This window comes from Xyrauchen texanus, chromosome 13 (genome assembly GCF_025860055.1).
Source record: "Xyrauchen texanus isolate HMW12.3.18 chromosome 13, RBS_HiC_50CHRs, whole genome shotgun sequence".
Taxonomy (NCBI): domain Eukaryota; kingdom Metazoa; phylum Chordata; class Actinopteri; order Cypriniformes; family Catostomidae; genus Xyrauchen; species Xyrauchen texanus.
Genome location: NC_068288.1, coordinates 32819788 through 32836130, shown reverse-complemented (window position 1 = coordinate 32836130; position 16343 = coordinate 32819788). Strand labels below are relative to the sequence as shown.

The 16343-nt window shown below is 36.8% G+C and overlaps 1 protein-coding gene across 3 annotated transcripts in view; it reads left to right on the top strand.

Annotated features, from left to right (window-relative positions):
- Positions 1-3958: 3958 nt before the first annotated feature.
- The window catches only part of LOC127653587 (signal transducer and activator of transcription 1-alpha/beta-like), a 66498-nt gene continuing 54113 nt past the window's right edge, over positions 3959-16343 (top strand). For all 3 annotated transcript variants that reach the window (XR_007971834.1, XR_007971833.1, XM_052140309.1), the window contains exon 1: positions 3959-4104. The gene's annotated coding sequence lies outside the window, so the exon portion shown is untranslated. The remainder of the gene's footprint in view (positions 4105-16343) is intronic.

Here is a 16343-nt window from a genome sequence, read left to right as displayed (position 1 = left end):
CAGATTGCCTGGGAAGACTGTGTGTGTGTCTGTGTGTGTGTGTGTGTGTGTTAGAAAGAAATTGAGAGAGAGAAGTATTGTGCACCTGTGCATATGTATTTAGCAAAGTTGTGTTAAACATTGCCCCACTGCCCAGACCCCACATTTTAATATGTACTACTTTCAACATCGGTTTAGAAAAAATGACAAAAAAGAAACCACCTGTTCAGACATGGAAAAACCTTTATCCCCCTCTCTCTTGCACACTCAAGCACCAAAACACACACATTACTTTTAGATTATAGATTTTAGTTGTTTCTCAATCAGTAATTATTTAGATCAAAATACTTTCCTGTTGGCTGTTTATATACAGTACTGTGCAAATGTTCTGGGCACTTGTGATACATTTTGCATAGTGATGATTGTGACGAGGCAGGCAAGGAATAAGGATCTAAGCTTTATTAAACTGAAAAACAAACAAGTTAACTCGAAGCAAAAGGAAAAGCAAAACACAGAGAACCTGGCACAGCGCATAGACAAAAACATTCATACATGCAAGAACTGACACAGGAAACAGGAAAACCAAGGATTAATAACAATCTGATGAGTTTGAGAGATGAAGAGATGTTAAACAGGTGAGGCAATTGTTTTATAATATATAAGAAGCCTAGTCCTCGAAGAACAAGGATGGTCAAGAGCACCAATTTGCCAGCAAAACATTCTGTGCTTTGAGAACAATATTCCTCTAAGACAAACTGGAAAGATTTTCTGCATTTCACCCTCAACATTGCATAATACAGTATAGTTAAAAGATTCAACAAATCTCAGTGCATAAAGGGCTAGGCCGAAAACCACTTCTGAATGCGTGTGATCGCCGATCCCTCAGCTGTCACGGTCTTAAAAACCGTCCCGCATCTGTAATGGATATCATGACATGGGCTCGGGAATACTTCGGTACACATTTGACTGTCAACACCATTCGCCACGGCATCCAAAGATGCAAGTTAAAGGTGCAGTATGCAACAATTTCATGTAATATTCGTCTTTTAACGCAACTTTCTAGGTTGCCTATTAAAGCCTGTAGATTGATTTTCATGCAAAGGGAGCAGGTCGCTTTTGCCAGGAAAATTCAAAGGATGTGATGTTTATGCGTGCTCCTGAGAGCCTTCTGCTGAATTCTGTCTGACTAAGCGGGAATGTGATCATGGTCAAGCGAAAACTAGAGTGAACATCGGCAAGGCATTTGATTCCTGGAGGGACCTTTGTTCGGTTTTGGGGATCAAACGACCCTGAATTGGCATTCTTCTTATTCGACAGGTAAGCCTATACCTGCAAAGCATGTGAATTATAGTGCCATAAGGATTGATCTGTGTAATTTTAGCTAACTTGATCTTGCCTGCTAACACTGACGAATTGCAAGCTACCTTGCTTCATAACTTTCAAATAATTTCAAAGATCTTTTCTTTATAATAAAAGTCAGGTTTAAAGGATCAATTTAAGCAAATACGCTGGTTTCTTGATCGTAGTACAACATATGACATATAAAACATTCAATAGTGCAACATAATATTGCAGTGCAACAGTAAACGGTCTGGTATAGTTTGGTAGTATGTAACTGTATGTGTGTATCAGTATGCTATGTTAGCTGATAAGTAGTTTTAGTTTAGTCCCAAAGTTTGTAGTAAAACAATCATAGCTGTAATTTTAATTATGCTACCTCATCTGTCAGCATGATGCTGGGGGATCATGTTCAGTCTCTTTGTATGTTACATCATTGTTTTGGTAGATGCTCGCTCGCTCGCGTCCCTATGGAGCACAAGTGCCAGCACGAGCTACAGGTAGCTGGCTGCAGTTCACTTAAAGGCCACAGGTAAAGTTGTTGACTTTAGGAGAGCACAAGGTGAACACTCTCTGCTGAACATCGACAGCTCCTCTGTGGAGATCGTCAAGAGCACCAAATTCCTTGGTGTTCACCTGGCGGAGAACCTCACCTGGTCCCTCAACACCAGCTCTATCACCAAGAAAGCCCAGCAGCATCTCTACTTTCTTCGACGGCTGAGGAAAGCACATCTCCCACCCCCCCCATCCTCACTACATTCTATAGAGGGACTATTGAGAGCATCCTGAGCAGCTGCATCACTACCTGGTTTGGGACTTGCACCGTTTCGGACTGCAAAGCCCTGCAGAGGATAGTGAGGACAGCTGAGAAGATCATTGGGTTCTCTCTTCCCTCCATCAAAGACATTTACAAAAAACATTGTATCCGCAAAGCAACCAGCATTGTGGACGACCCCACACACCCCTCACACAAACTCTTTACCCTCCTGCCGTCTGGCAAGAGGTACCGAAGCATTCTGGCCCTCACAGTCAGACTGTGTAACAGCTTCTTCCCCCAAGCCATCCGACTCCTCAATACTCAGAGACTGGTTAACACACACACACACACACACACACACATGCAAGTGTCCTGAGTTGCACTTTAATTACTGTCACTTTATAACTGTCTGCTACCTCAATAACTGTTATATGTGCATAGAACAATATGTTTCTAAAAAATATTTGTTTTTAGAAACAAATCTTTTTGCACTACTGTTTACTGGTCGGTACTGCACTGTCTCTCACTGTGCCTATTGTCCTGTTCATTTTTAGAAATTTCTTGTACTGTCCCGTACTTTTTGCACATGTTTGCACGTGCACTTTATATATAGGTATATATAGGTATTTATTTAGTTGTGTAGTCTCATGTGGTTCTGTGTTTGTCCTATGTTGTTTTATTTAGCACCATGGTCCTGGAGGAACGTTGTCTCTTTTCACTGTGTACTGTACTAACTGTATATGGTTGAAACGACAATAAAAACCACTTGACTTGAGGTGTCATATATAACAAGGGTTTCTGAATCTTACATCCTGCACATTTAAGTTTTACTATGCAAAGCAGAAGCCCTACATCAACACTGTCCAGAAGCGCCACCATTATACAGAGGTAAACCAAACACAAACACAAAGTGTTTTTAGAAGAAATTAAGTTACACAGTGGTAAACACTCGACTGTCCCAACATTTGTTGAAGCCTGTTGCAATCATCTGATTTGAAATTAGTGTATATTTAAAAACAACAACAACAAAAACTACGGTAAAACATCAAATAATGTGTTGTTGTAGTACTTTTAGCACAGGGTGAGCAGATTTATAAATCACTACTCTGTTTTTGTAAGCATTTTCCATACAGCCCCAAATTTTGGTAATTGGGGTTGTATATGTTTGGATCATAAAGGATAATGTTCACAGTGACAATTAACAAAATCAGTTACATAAACAGGCAATACTGGAAAAGAAATACTGGAAAAAAAAAAAAAAAAAAAAAATCTTTCCAAGACATTTTGGTTGATAAAACAGAAAACGTGTGAAACATTAGATGTGATATAGGACATTTTAAAGTGGATGTCATCGAAATATGTATTGTATGAAATAAATATGAAATATGGAGCTGCTGCGAATAAGGTCTCTATAAGTGAACACGCTTCTGATGTATAACATGCACTTGTAAAATTGTTAAGACATTTTGTGTCTCTACATTTATTTTGTTCATATTATTTGTTATGGTTCAATGTATAATCATGTTTTATTTGCATAGCCTGAAATCCTGATTAGTGTGGAGTAGGATATATTGTCCCGATTACATTTCTCCCAGTTTTATCTCGAAATACTTTCACAGAGTGATTACATGATGACATTTAAAATTTCCGCGGCATCCCTCCACAACGCCACTCTCGCTTCGTCATTTCTTGGAAAACGAGAAGAGAAGTCGTGAGTTTCGTTCTACTGCTCTTCTATCAACACCCCTCTGCTCAGAAGGTAATGATTGACGGGATCTTCAACCAATCGGGTGAAGTAATGGTTCCATATGCACCAATAAACGAACGCTTGAACGCTCACAGCCGACGTCACTAAATGGGTGGGGTTAGTGGTTTAGTGGGTGGGTAAAAATTGCTTTAGCTGGAAGGGACAGCAGAGGGAGGTTTATTAAATTGCCATCGGTTTCCTGAGAAGAGCAAGACTTGTGTTTATTTACTATTCAACTGAATACATTACATTACTTCTCCCAAAGTGCATACGATTGCAGCAGGTAAGTTAGTCAATTATCTTTAAGAGTTCGCTTTTAGATTAGTTGCCAGTAACATGAAAATGGCAATGCATCACTATATGCGCTTATTTCACAATATACCTTATTTACGCTAGCGCCATCATTTTTAATGGAAATGACAGCGAGACTGTGAGGGATAAAGTTACACGAACGGTATAAAGCTTCTGTGATTAAGGTCTATACACCATTAGTACAGTAATACTAATACAGTTCGTCATAACCGACGTCCCACACGTTGACCTCATTATTACAAGGGTAAAATGTTTTTCCACTGTTTGCGAGGAGTGGTTTTATTGCAAGTGCGTCCGTGTCAATAAGCTCATAAGCAATAAGTCACGAGATGCCGTGAGGTAAAGTGATGCGAAAGTCTCTTAGATTTATTTTTTTGCACAGGTCACTTCGGGGGCTCCTTACAATGTTGAATAAATTGTAACTTTTTTATTATTAATGATTATCAGAAATGACGTTGCCTCCACTAATTAGTATACACCTTTAGGCATTTTAGAGTTGTTAAACGTGGTAACTTTAATTTTAATACAATGATGCAGTTATACATAGTTCGCTATTTTATGTTAAAATGCAGTTCTGCCTAGTTTGCATATGTGTGTAAAAATAGCTTTTTTACCCACAATACCTGAAAATGTTTCATGTATTTATGTAATTACAGCCAAATGTGACATGCTATGTTCATTACATAAAACATACAGTATGTTTATGTATGTTTTTAAGTTATGTATAGCCAGGGTTGGTGAATAACGAAATACGTGTAACGGGATTACATATTTAATGTACAAAATATAAGTAACTGTATTCCACTACAGTTACAATTGAAATCATTGGTATTTAGAATACAGATACATTCAAAAAGTATTTTGATTACTGAAGTGATTACTTTGCATTTTATTGTCATTTGTTTAATTTCATATTTAGTGCTTTCAGATGGAAAACATTTATACAAATGATGCGATCCAAAGTGCATTTAAACAGCGGTGAAACACTTTATGATTATGTTACATTCATACGAGCAGACAGAGAATACATTTGAAGTAAGTTTGGAACAGAAGAATTAGAAATAAACCTTGTGTAAATTTTCAGCTGTACGCTAAGTTAAATGTTATTTCTAGCCATTTTGCATGCACGTTACCAGGCACGATCATATTTTTTATCAAGAAAATTCACGTTGAATCATAATTTCTTTTTTCTAGTATGACATTTGATATTAAGGCAAATTTTGTTTATAGTCAAAACAAGTGAAAAAAATCTACCAGATCTGAAGAAGTAATCCAAAGTATTTCGAATACGTTAATGACCTTGAGTAATCTAACGGAATACGTTACAAATTACTGTAGTGGAATACATTTCAGAAATAACCCTTCCAACCCTGTACATAGCATTAGGTGTGTAACGATTCACTAGATTTCTCGATGCATCAATTAGTAATCCAGCCGATTATGCATCGATCTTGAAATATGATTTTTGATTTGAGAATCGTGATCAATAGTTGATTTAGACTGTTAAAAATAGAATGAATCGCGATTCAGCAAATCAGTAAAATATTTTAGAATATATAAATATTAAATTAGTTACATGTGTGATTAAAATGAGATATGAGTGGCTTCATTATCTATTCTAGTGCATCCTGGAGCACGCGACTGTGAGGGGAGAACTGTGAGGGCAATCTCCATCACTCTTCACAGGATTGCACCTGCTCTCCGTTCCATCCGTAACTCTCACTGAAACTGAGCAGCTTTTCGAGACTTCCAGATGGGAATCTCGTTAGCAAATGACAGCTCGCGATAGCGGTCTTGTCGTGAGTCAAACAGACTCAAACCTTTTGATACAGCATTCCATTCAACTTGGAGTGTCTGAATTTCCACCTTTCAACTGAGGAAAGTGCAATGGAATGACACTTTATATCAGATATCTAACTTGGAAACTCGAGCGGAAATCTTCATTCATTTAATCTAGATACAGGTGTGTGTTACGTCACACAGGGCAGGGAGGTTTAGTCAGTGACAAACATTCACTTTTGTTAAATAATATCCATTAACATGTTGTTTTGCAGAGACCGGTGTTCAAAACACTGTTAATTACACACTCTTTTTTTTTTTTATTATTTTAACGATAACATTGCAGCGTCGTGTCAGTTTGTTTGCTATGAGAAGTCTCTGATAATCAATGTACCCCTCAAAGTCACAATGTAATCAATCTCAAAATTAAAAATAAGCTCCCTCGTTGACATGTTTATGTTTAGTTATCAGGTAATTGTCACTGGATTTTTAATTAATTGAAAAGTCACATCATGCGTGATCACTCTATCATCGTTTTCATGATCTATCATTGCTGTACCCGAGTACTCGTGCCCATCCCTATTTTTTATTTGTTACCTCTGATATAGTTAATGTTGATGTAATTTTTAGGGCAAGACGTAATACATTCTCTGACTGAAGAATTTGTATTAATAAATTGATTTAATTGACATTTTGACATAAACGGATAAGACACAGTTTAGGTTTTGAATTGTTAGGAAAAATAACATGCTGCCAAAAAGGTAAAAAATACCCCTAAAAAACATTCAAGTCAAGTAATTTTTATCTGTATAGTGCTTTTCACAACACACATGGTTTCAAAGCAGCTATACAAAAGATTATGCATTAACAGAAAATGAAGCTGTAATATCTATAATGTCTTCTATGAGTCATCAGTGTGTATTTTGTTAATAATTTATAACCCCAAGGTGACTGTGGTAAGGAACACAAAACTCCATAAGATTTTGGTTAATGGAGAAAAATAACCTTGGGAGAAACCAGGCTCACTGTGGGGGCCAGTTCCCCTCTGGATGGGATCATGAATATAATGGCAATATTACTTATGTATAGTGCAAGTCATGGTTTAAAATGATCAAAATTATTAAATGTTAAGGGTCAGTGTTTAAACAAAGATTTTGTATGAACTGTAAGGTTAATGACCAATGTCTTTGAAGTCCATCCTGGATTAACTGCATCAATTCACATAGATGCAATTGTCCTTGTTAGTTGGTTGATGAAGGGTTTTATTTGCAATTAATTGATTGTCTATGTAGTCCATCATCAGACCGAGGTGATGTAGGCAGAGATCAGTTAGGTGCATCGCAGTTCAACCTGGTCAGTAATTTTGGTGAGGTCTATCATAAGTCCAAGGTTCAGGCAATGGCAGATGAAGTATCCTATGTCTTATTGTTGGAGCTGGCATCAGTTCATCCTCTGAAGTCCATCGTAATAGACTGAAGTGATGTTTGGCTGGCACCTGATGCTATTAGTCATCATCGCTCGGTGACATGTAGCATTGGAGTCCAACACGAAGCAGGAATAGAGCTGGATCCAGCAGGTTCTGGTGACCTCAGTATAGGAGTCCCGAGGTTGAGACAGGGAAACAAATATAATAAAATTAGCATAGATGCCATTCAATTTATTGCAGAGTTATAGATCACGATCAGTGTTTCTGGTGTCTGGTTCTGGCAGACCTAACTAAAGCAGCCTAATTGTGATATGATGTATAAATTAGGTGTGTGCCTGGCTAAATAGATACAGTGCATCCGGAACGTATTCACAGCGCTTCAATTTTTTCCACATTTTGTTATGTTACAGCCTTATTCCAAAACTGATTAATTTCATTATTTTCCTCAAAATTCTACAAACAATACCCGATAATGACAATGTGAAAGAAGTTTGTTTGAAATCTTTGCAAATTTATTAAAAATAAAAAACGATGTACATAAGTATTCACAGCCTTTGCTCAATACTTTGTTGAAGCACCAATTACAGCCTCAAGTCTTTTTGTATATGATGCCACAAGCTTGGCACCTATTTTTTGGCAGTTTCTCCCATTCTTCTTTGCAGGACCTCTCAAGCTCCATCAGGTTGGATGGGGAGTGTCGATGCGCAGCCATTTTCAGATCTCTCCAGAGATGTTCAATCGGGTTCAAGTCTGGGCTCTGGCTGTGCCACTCAAGGACATTCACAGAGTTGTTCCGTAGCCACTCCTTTGTTATCTTGGCTGTGTGCTTAGGTTCGTTGTCCAGTTGGAAGATGAACCATCACCCCAGTCTCAGGTCCAGAGTGCTCTGGAGCAGGTTTTCATCAAGGATGTCTTTGTACATTGCTGCATTCATCTTTCCCTCGATCCTGACTAGTCTCCCAGTTCCTGCTGCTGAAAAACATCCCCACAGCATGATGCTGCCACCACCATGCTTCACTGTAGGGAAGCCTGGTTTCCTCCAGACATGATGCTTGCCATTCAGGCCAAAGAGTTAAATCTTTGTTTCATCAGACCAGAGAATTTTGCTTCTCATGGTCTGAGAGTCCTTAAGGTGCCTTTTGGTAAACTCCAGGCGGGCTGTCATGTCCCTTTTACTGAGGAGTGTCTTCCGTTTTTCTTCTGGAATGTTCACCTCCACAGAGAAACGCTGGAGCTCTGTCAGAGTGACCATCGGGTTCTTGGTCACCTCCCTGACTAAAGCCCTTCTCCCTCGATAGCTCAATTTGGCCAGGCGGCCAGCTTTAGGAAGAGTCCTGGTGGTTCCAAATGTCATCCATTTACGGATGATGGAGGCCACTATGCTCATTGGGACCTTCAATGCTGCAGAAATTCTTCTGTACCCTTCCTCAGATCCAATCCTGTCTCGGAGGTCTACAGACAATTCCTTGGACTTCATGGCTTGGTTTGTGCTCTGACATGCACTTCTTCTTCTTCTTTCTTTTAATGGCGGTTGGCAAACAACTTTTAAGTGTGCATTACCGCCACCTTCTGATATGGAGTGTGGATCACAATAGCCTTTCCTCACTACCCTTAAACTAAATATATAAATACCTACATACATCCATACTAAAACCAATAAATAACTTCATAAATATCTAATAACATTATTAATATTCATACATTTTCATTATTAATAAATAAAATTTTCTACGGAAACTAAACTCATATCCTTCTACTAAGCCCTGTATTACTCAAAAACACAAATATCGCTCTATACCCTACATGCCCTGAATTCATTTGTAATAGTTCCTTCATTTCAAATCTAATTTTTTCTTTCCTAAATCAGTCTTTCAGCCTCATCCTTTCCTCCTTATACTTATGACAATTAATAATTACATGTTCTACTGTTTCGTTAATATTACAGACCTCACACATCCCAGTTTCATGCTTCCCTATTAATTTAAGCGTACTATTCAATCCAGTATGCCCAAATCTCATTCTTGAAATAATGTCCTCTTCCCTTTTATTCCTACTATTTTCTCTCATACCTCCTACCCTCTTCTGGATACTGTAGTACATTCTTGCTTTTGTTTCTATATCCCACTCCACTTGCCACTTCTTTCTCATTTCTTCTTTGATTATGCTTTTAACTTCCGCCTTACTATAACTTATTACCTATCTACCTCTGTTTTTTTTGTTGCATTATTGGCATATTTTTCTGCCATTTCATTTCCTTCTACTCCTATATGGGCTGGAATCCAGATGAATTTTACTACTGCTCCTACTCTATTAATTCTATAAACAGCTTGGGCTATTTCCAACAAAATATCCTGTCTTGCTTCTGATTTCATGTTCTTAATACTGGTTAACGCACTGCTTGAATCTGACCCTATTAACACTTCCCTTGACCTACTATTCCCACTCAAGGGCTAAGAGAATGGCCAGCATTTCTCCTGTATACACTGACATTTTATCACTTACTCTCTTATTTAACATAACATTCACTTCTGGTATAATGAACGCAGCTCCTACTCTATTATCTTCTGTTTTTGATGCATCTGTATATATCTTAACAAACATAGAATACTTCTCCTCTATGTATCTACTAACCTGACTCCTATCAATACTATTATCTTTTTTCCACTCTAAAAGGTGCAAATCTACCTCTAACTCCCCTAATATCCAAGGTGGAACATTAGATAATGGCACAGTTGGACTTACCGTCATATCTCCTATCCCTATCTCATCGACTGCATACCTTATTATCCAACCAAAGCTCTTAATCTGTCGTCTTTCCCTTTCTTGACATGGTTGTAACACCTTCTGAGTCAGGTGTCTTTCCTTATGCCCTTTTAAATTTGCCCAGTACGTTAATGCTATCTGATTTCTTCTAATCTCCAATGGCATCTCATTCATTTCTACTTGTAATGCCGCTACTGGGGTTGTTTTAAAAGCACCACAACAGAGTCTCAATGCCTGACTTTGAATAACAGCCAACTTTTTTTTTAAAGTTCTTGAAGCAGACTGGTAAACTGTACATCCATAATCAATAACTGCCCTAATTAATCCAATATAAACTATTTTCAATGAGGTCCTATTTGCTCCCCACTCTCTACCTCTCAAACATCTTATTACATTCAATATTCTTTTACATTTTTCAACAACTTTCTCAATATGTATTTTCCAGTTAAGTTTTTTGTCAAACCATATCCCGAGATATTTAAAACATTCCACTCTCTCTAGATTTTTGTCATAAAGTTTAAGTTGAATCTGTTCTTGATTTTTCCTTTGAGAAAAACAGATTACTTTGGTCTTTGCCACTGAAAACCTAAAACCCCATTCCATTCCCCAACTCTCTACCTTCCCAATTGCCTCTTGCATCTTCCTCACTATATATTCTATATTTCTTCCCTTTTTCCACATAACACCGTCATCTGCAAATAAAGCAACACTTATAGATCTATCAACTCTACTAAACACTTCATTTATCATAATTAAAAACAAAACTGGACTAACTATACTCCCTTGAGGAGTTCCATTTTCCACTAAATACTTTGTACTCAATTCTGTCCCTACTCTTATTAGCGATCCATCTATCAGTTAAAAAGTTTTTGATCCAACTATACATTCTCCCTCTTATTCCCAATTTATAAATCTTAATCATAAGTCCTTGTTTCCACAACATATCGTACGCCTTCTCAACATAAAAAAATACAGATAATATACTTTCTTTATTAATTTGAGCTTTTCTAATTTCACTTTCTAAACATATAGCCGGATCTATTGTGCTTCGTCCCTTTCTAAACCCACTCTGGTAATCCTTTATCAATTCCTTTGTCTCCAAATAATACTTTAATCTTTCATTTATCATTTTTTCCATAATTTTCCCTACATGTGAAGTTAAAGCAATCGGTCTATAACTTTCTGCCAAACTCGGATCCTTACCTGGTTTACATATAGGGACAATAATTGATTCTTTCCACTTTTTTGGTAAACATCCCACTTCCCATACCTTATTATATAACTTTAATAACATTTCTTTACTCTCATCATTTAAATTTTTTATCATAAAATAACTTATTTGATCATTCCCTGGCATTGTTTTTCCCGATTTTCTTAAGACATTATTCAACTCACCCATTGTAAACATCACATTTATGGTACTTTCACTATCCCCACCATCCTGTATTACTTCAACACTATCTCTTATTGTTTTCTCCCTCTGCGTCTTTTCCTCATTACTCAAATTACTATTACTATGTATTTTAACAAATGTCCTTGCCAGCAACTCTGCTTTACCTTTGCTCTCTATTATTACTTTCTCTCCTTCTTTCATTATGGGATAACCATATTCTTTTTTATTTCCTGACATTCTCTTAATCATACCCCATACTCTATCTAATGGTGTACTTCTTCCTAGAGATTCACAATACTTCCCCCAAAAGTTTTTCTTAACTCTCTTTATTGTCATCCTTACTACAGCCTGCTTCCTCTTATAATCAATTAAATTCTGGAAGTTATGTGTTCTTTTCAGGATTTTAAATGCTTTATTTCTCTCTTTAATTACCTTTGAGCATTCTTGTGTCCACCACGGAACGATTTTCTTTCTAATACTGCCTCCTCTTTTTGGTATCGACTCTTTTCCTGCACCTAAAATAATACTACTTATTTCTTCATTCAGATCTTCAACTCCCTGATTTATACAAACCTCCTTTAATTTTTCTTTGGACAATATTCTAAACTTGTTCCAATCTGCTTCCTCAAATTTCCACATACTTACTCTCTCTTTCTTTTGCATATCCCTTTCTATTCCAATTTCTATGTATATAGGATAATGATCACTCCCTATAGTACTTTCCTTATTTACTTCCCAACTACTTATCCCTACCAAAGACTGGGACACCAATGTAAGATCTATTGCAGTCTCTATACCCTTACTTAAATTTATTCTTGTACCAGACCCATCATTTAGACATACTAATTCCTTTTCATCCATTATTTCTTCTAAAATTTCTCCATTTAAATCTTCTTTTTCACCCCACACCTTACTATGTGCATTAAAATCCCCGCACCAAATAATTTTTTTCCTCTCCACTCCTCTAGTATTGATTCTAGTTGTACTCTCTCTAGTTTTTTACATGGGTTGTAGAAGTTAATCACTTTGATCTTTTCTTTCTTGTTCCACATTTCAACAACTATTACCTCTAATTCTTGTATTGTTTTTAACCTCCTATAAACTATACCCTCTTTAATAAATATTGCACATCCCCCTCCAATTCCATTTCTTCTATCTTCACGTATGGTATTATATCCTTTAATAATGAAATCCAGATTAGTTTTGAGCCATGTTTCCTGAATGCAAATGATATCTGGTTTCTTTCCAAGTTTATCAATATATCCCTTAAACTCATATCCATTTGCTATCAATCTTCTAGCATTCCATTGAATTACCAACATTAAGTTATGCTTTGAGAAGCTGTATCTGCGTTCTCTTCTCCATGGTTAAGATCAGCATGTATCTTTTCCCATGACAAATCTTTCATGTTTAGGAATTTAGCTGCTGCCTTAACTATGATTTTTATCTTCTCTGTTTTTGTTTTTGCTTGTTCTGAACAATTTATGACATATGCTACAAAAAGCACTATCCTATCCATTGACATTCCTGTATTTTCCTGTTTTGACCCCGTTCCTTCTTTATTCGTACCAATGTCTTCATTTTCTCTTTCATTATTATATATTTTCACAGCCTCTGCATATGTTATTTTCTGATTTAATTTTACTTTTTGAACCTCAACTGCCTTTTTTCGGATTTCACAGCCCCCATATGCTGCTGTGTGGTTCCCTCCACAATTACAACACTTTATTGTAACATTACTCCCACATTCTCCATATGCATGTTCTCCTCCACATCTACCACATCTCTGTTTCCCTTTACATACATTTTCAGTATGTCCATATCGCTGACATTTATAACATCTTAATGGAGGAGGTACATATTCTCTGACATTAAAGCTCATATATCCTACCATCACTTTCATAGGAAGTACATCATCTTTAAACTGTAGCATTACAGACTCACTATCTGTTTTTTCTCCATTTCTGAAAGCCTGCAATCGAGTGATTTCTGTGATCATTCCTCCTTTAATTACTTTCCTTAGTTCTTCCAGATTCTCTTCTACAGGAATTCCTGTTATCACTCCCTTAGTTCCTCTCTTCTCACCAATTATTTTTTTCTCCACTATTTCTTTCTTACATACTGATTGCAGTTTCATAGTTTTATTTTTCTGCTCAATATTTTTGCATTTCACCAATAGGCTCCCATCACGTAACACTTTCGCCATTTCTATTTCCCCAATCGCTTTCTTCAATCCATTTGTAAGAGTGATCGGGCTAACTGATGTAATTTCATTCCCCACTTTAAATTTAAGAATGATCTTAAACTCTTCCATCATTATCTTTTTCCTTACTTCTCGAATTTCTTCATCCTCTTCTAATGTTCTCTTCTTTGTCATCTGACTATTTCTATTTTCTTTTTTCCCTCCTCCTTTCCTACTCGTACTCTTTTCCCAACCCATCTGCATATCTTCATCCTCTGACAATCCACTATAGTTTGCCATTCTGATCCAGTCACAAATCAGATTATGCCATGAACCCACAAACAAAACTAAAAAAAAACTTTCCTTTTCAGCAATGTCTCTGCTCGTCCTCGCTGGCCCGTCCTGTCACGTCAAATGTGTTGATTACAGACAGCAGCCGAGCAATGCTGACCTGACATGCACTGTTAACTGTGGGACCTTATATAGCCTTTCCAAATCATGTCCAATCAACTGAATTTACCACAGATGGACTCCCAATCAAGTTGTAGAAACATCTCAAAGATGATCAGTGGTGTCATGTTCATTGGTGTCTTTTGTCTTTGTGCTTTTATGTTGAAGTTCAGTTTAGTCCCTGTTTCCTGTTTCCTGTTTGGTTTCTGTCATGTTCATTGGTGTCTTTTGTTGTTGTGCTTTTATGTTGAAGTTCAGTTTAGTCCCTGTTTCCTGTTTCCTGTTTGGTTTGTCATGTTCATTGGTGTCTTTTGTTGTTGTGCTCTTATGTTGAAGTTTAGTTTAGCCCCTGTTTGCTGGTTCCTGTTTGGTTTTTGTAGTCCTTTGTAGTTTGTTATTATGATTGGTTATCTTTCTCTGATTGTTTCCTCCAGGTGTCCCTCATTCCCTTGTTTGTTCCCTCCTGTATTTAAACCTGGTTCTTTGTTCAGTCTTTGTTGATCGTTGTATGTTTATGAAGGGTTCTCACGTGTTTATGTTTCGCTGTTTTAGATGTTCCTGTGTTTTCTCCGTTTCCCTTCCAGCTGTGTTCATCCTGCCGTGTTCTCCCAGTTCCGTGTTCCTCTGATGTGTTCGTGTTTTAATTTCAGTTTTCCCATTGTGGATGTTTCTTTTGTTCTTGTTTGTTTTCACTCTGTGCCTAATAAAACCTGCGTTTAGATCCCACTCCTTGTCTGCCCTCGTCTGCATCATTACAAGTGGAAACAGGATGCACCTGAGCTCAATTTTGAGTGTCATGGCAAAGGCTGTGAATACTTATGTACATGTGATTTGTTTTTTTTTTTTAATTTATTTATTTATTTATTTTTTTCATTTTTCTTTTTTATAAATTTGCAAAGATTTCAAACAATCTTCTTTCACGTTGTTATTATGGGGTATTGTTTGTAGAATTTTGAGGAAAATAATGATTTAATAAATTTTGGAATAAGGCTGTAACCTAACAAAATGTGGAAAAAGTGAAGCGATGTAAGTCTTTATTCTAGACTTAAACTGAGTGAGTGTGTCTGTATCTCGAACAGTGTTAGGGAGACTATTCCATAGTTTAGGTGCCAAATATGAAAAGGCACTAACTCCTTTTGTGGATTTTGATATTCTAGGAACTATTAACAGACCAGAATTTTGTGATTGTAATGAACATGATGGAATATAGTGTGGTAGAAGGTCACGTAAGTACTGTGGAGCTAGACTATTCAAAGCTTTGTACGTAGTTCTCATAATTATAAAATGAATACGAAATATAACAGTTAGCCAATGTAACAATGATAAAATTGGGCAAATATGATCATAATTCTTGGTTCTAGTCAGCACTCTGTCTGCTGCATTTTGAACCAAGTTTATTTATTGATCTTTCTGGACATCCTCCCAGTAATGCATTATAATAATCTAGTCTTGAGGTCATGAACGTATGAATGAGTGTTTTTGTCCAATAATTAGTACCTCTGTTTTGTTGGAATTGAGTTGATACACACTGCTAATTTGGAGAATTGTGAAATGTTTTGAAGAAATATAAAGTTGGGTATCATCGGCATAACAGTGGAAACTTATTCCACGATTCCTGATATCTCCCAGGGGAAGCATATACAAGGAGAAAATCCCTAAAACTGATCCCTGTGGCTCTCTATACTTTACTTTTGTTTGGTTTGACAATTCCTCATTTACATAGACAAAGTGATAGCGGTCTGCTAAATAGGACCTAAATCATGCTAATCCAACTCCACAAATGCCAAAATAATTCTCTAGCCTATTAAAGAGAATGTTGTGATCTATCGTGTCAAATGAATCACTAAAATCCAAAAGCACTAGAAGTGAAATGCAGCCACGATCAGATGATAAGAGCAAGTCATTTGTAACTTGTAAGTGCAGTCTCTGTACTGTGATGTGGCCTAAATCCTGACTGAAAATGTTCATACTATTTCTCTATAGAAATTAACATATTTGGGAGGATACTACCTTTTCTAGTATTTTCGACATAACATAAACTATAATTAGCCAGTTCTCCAGGATCAAGTTGTGGCTTCTTAATAAGTGGTTTGATAACTGCCATTTTTAAGTTTCTTGGGATATGTCCTAAGGATAGTAGAGTGCATTTTTTTTTAACATAATCGGCAACGGCCAATATCCAAGTATATCAAGCCGATTATTAGGCAGGCGCATCTG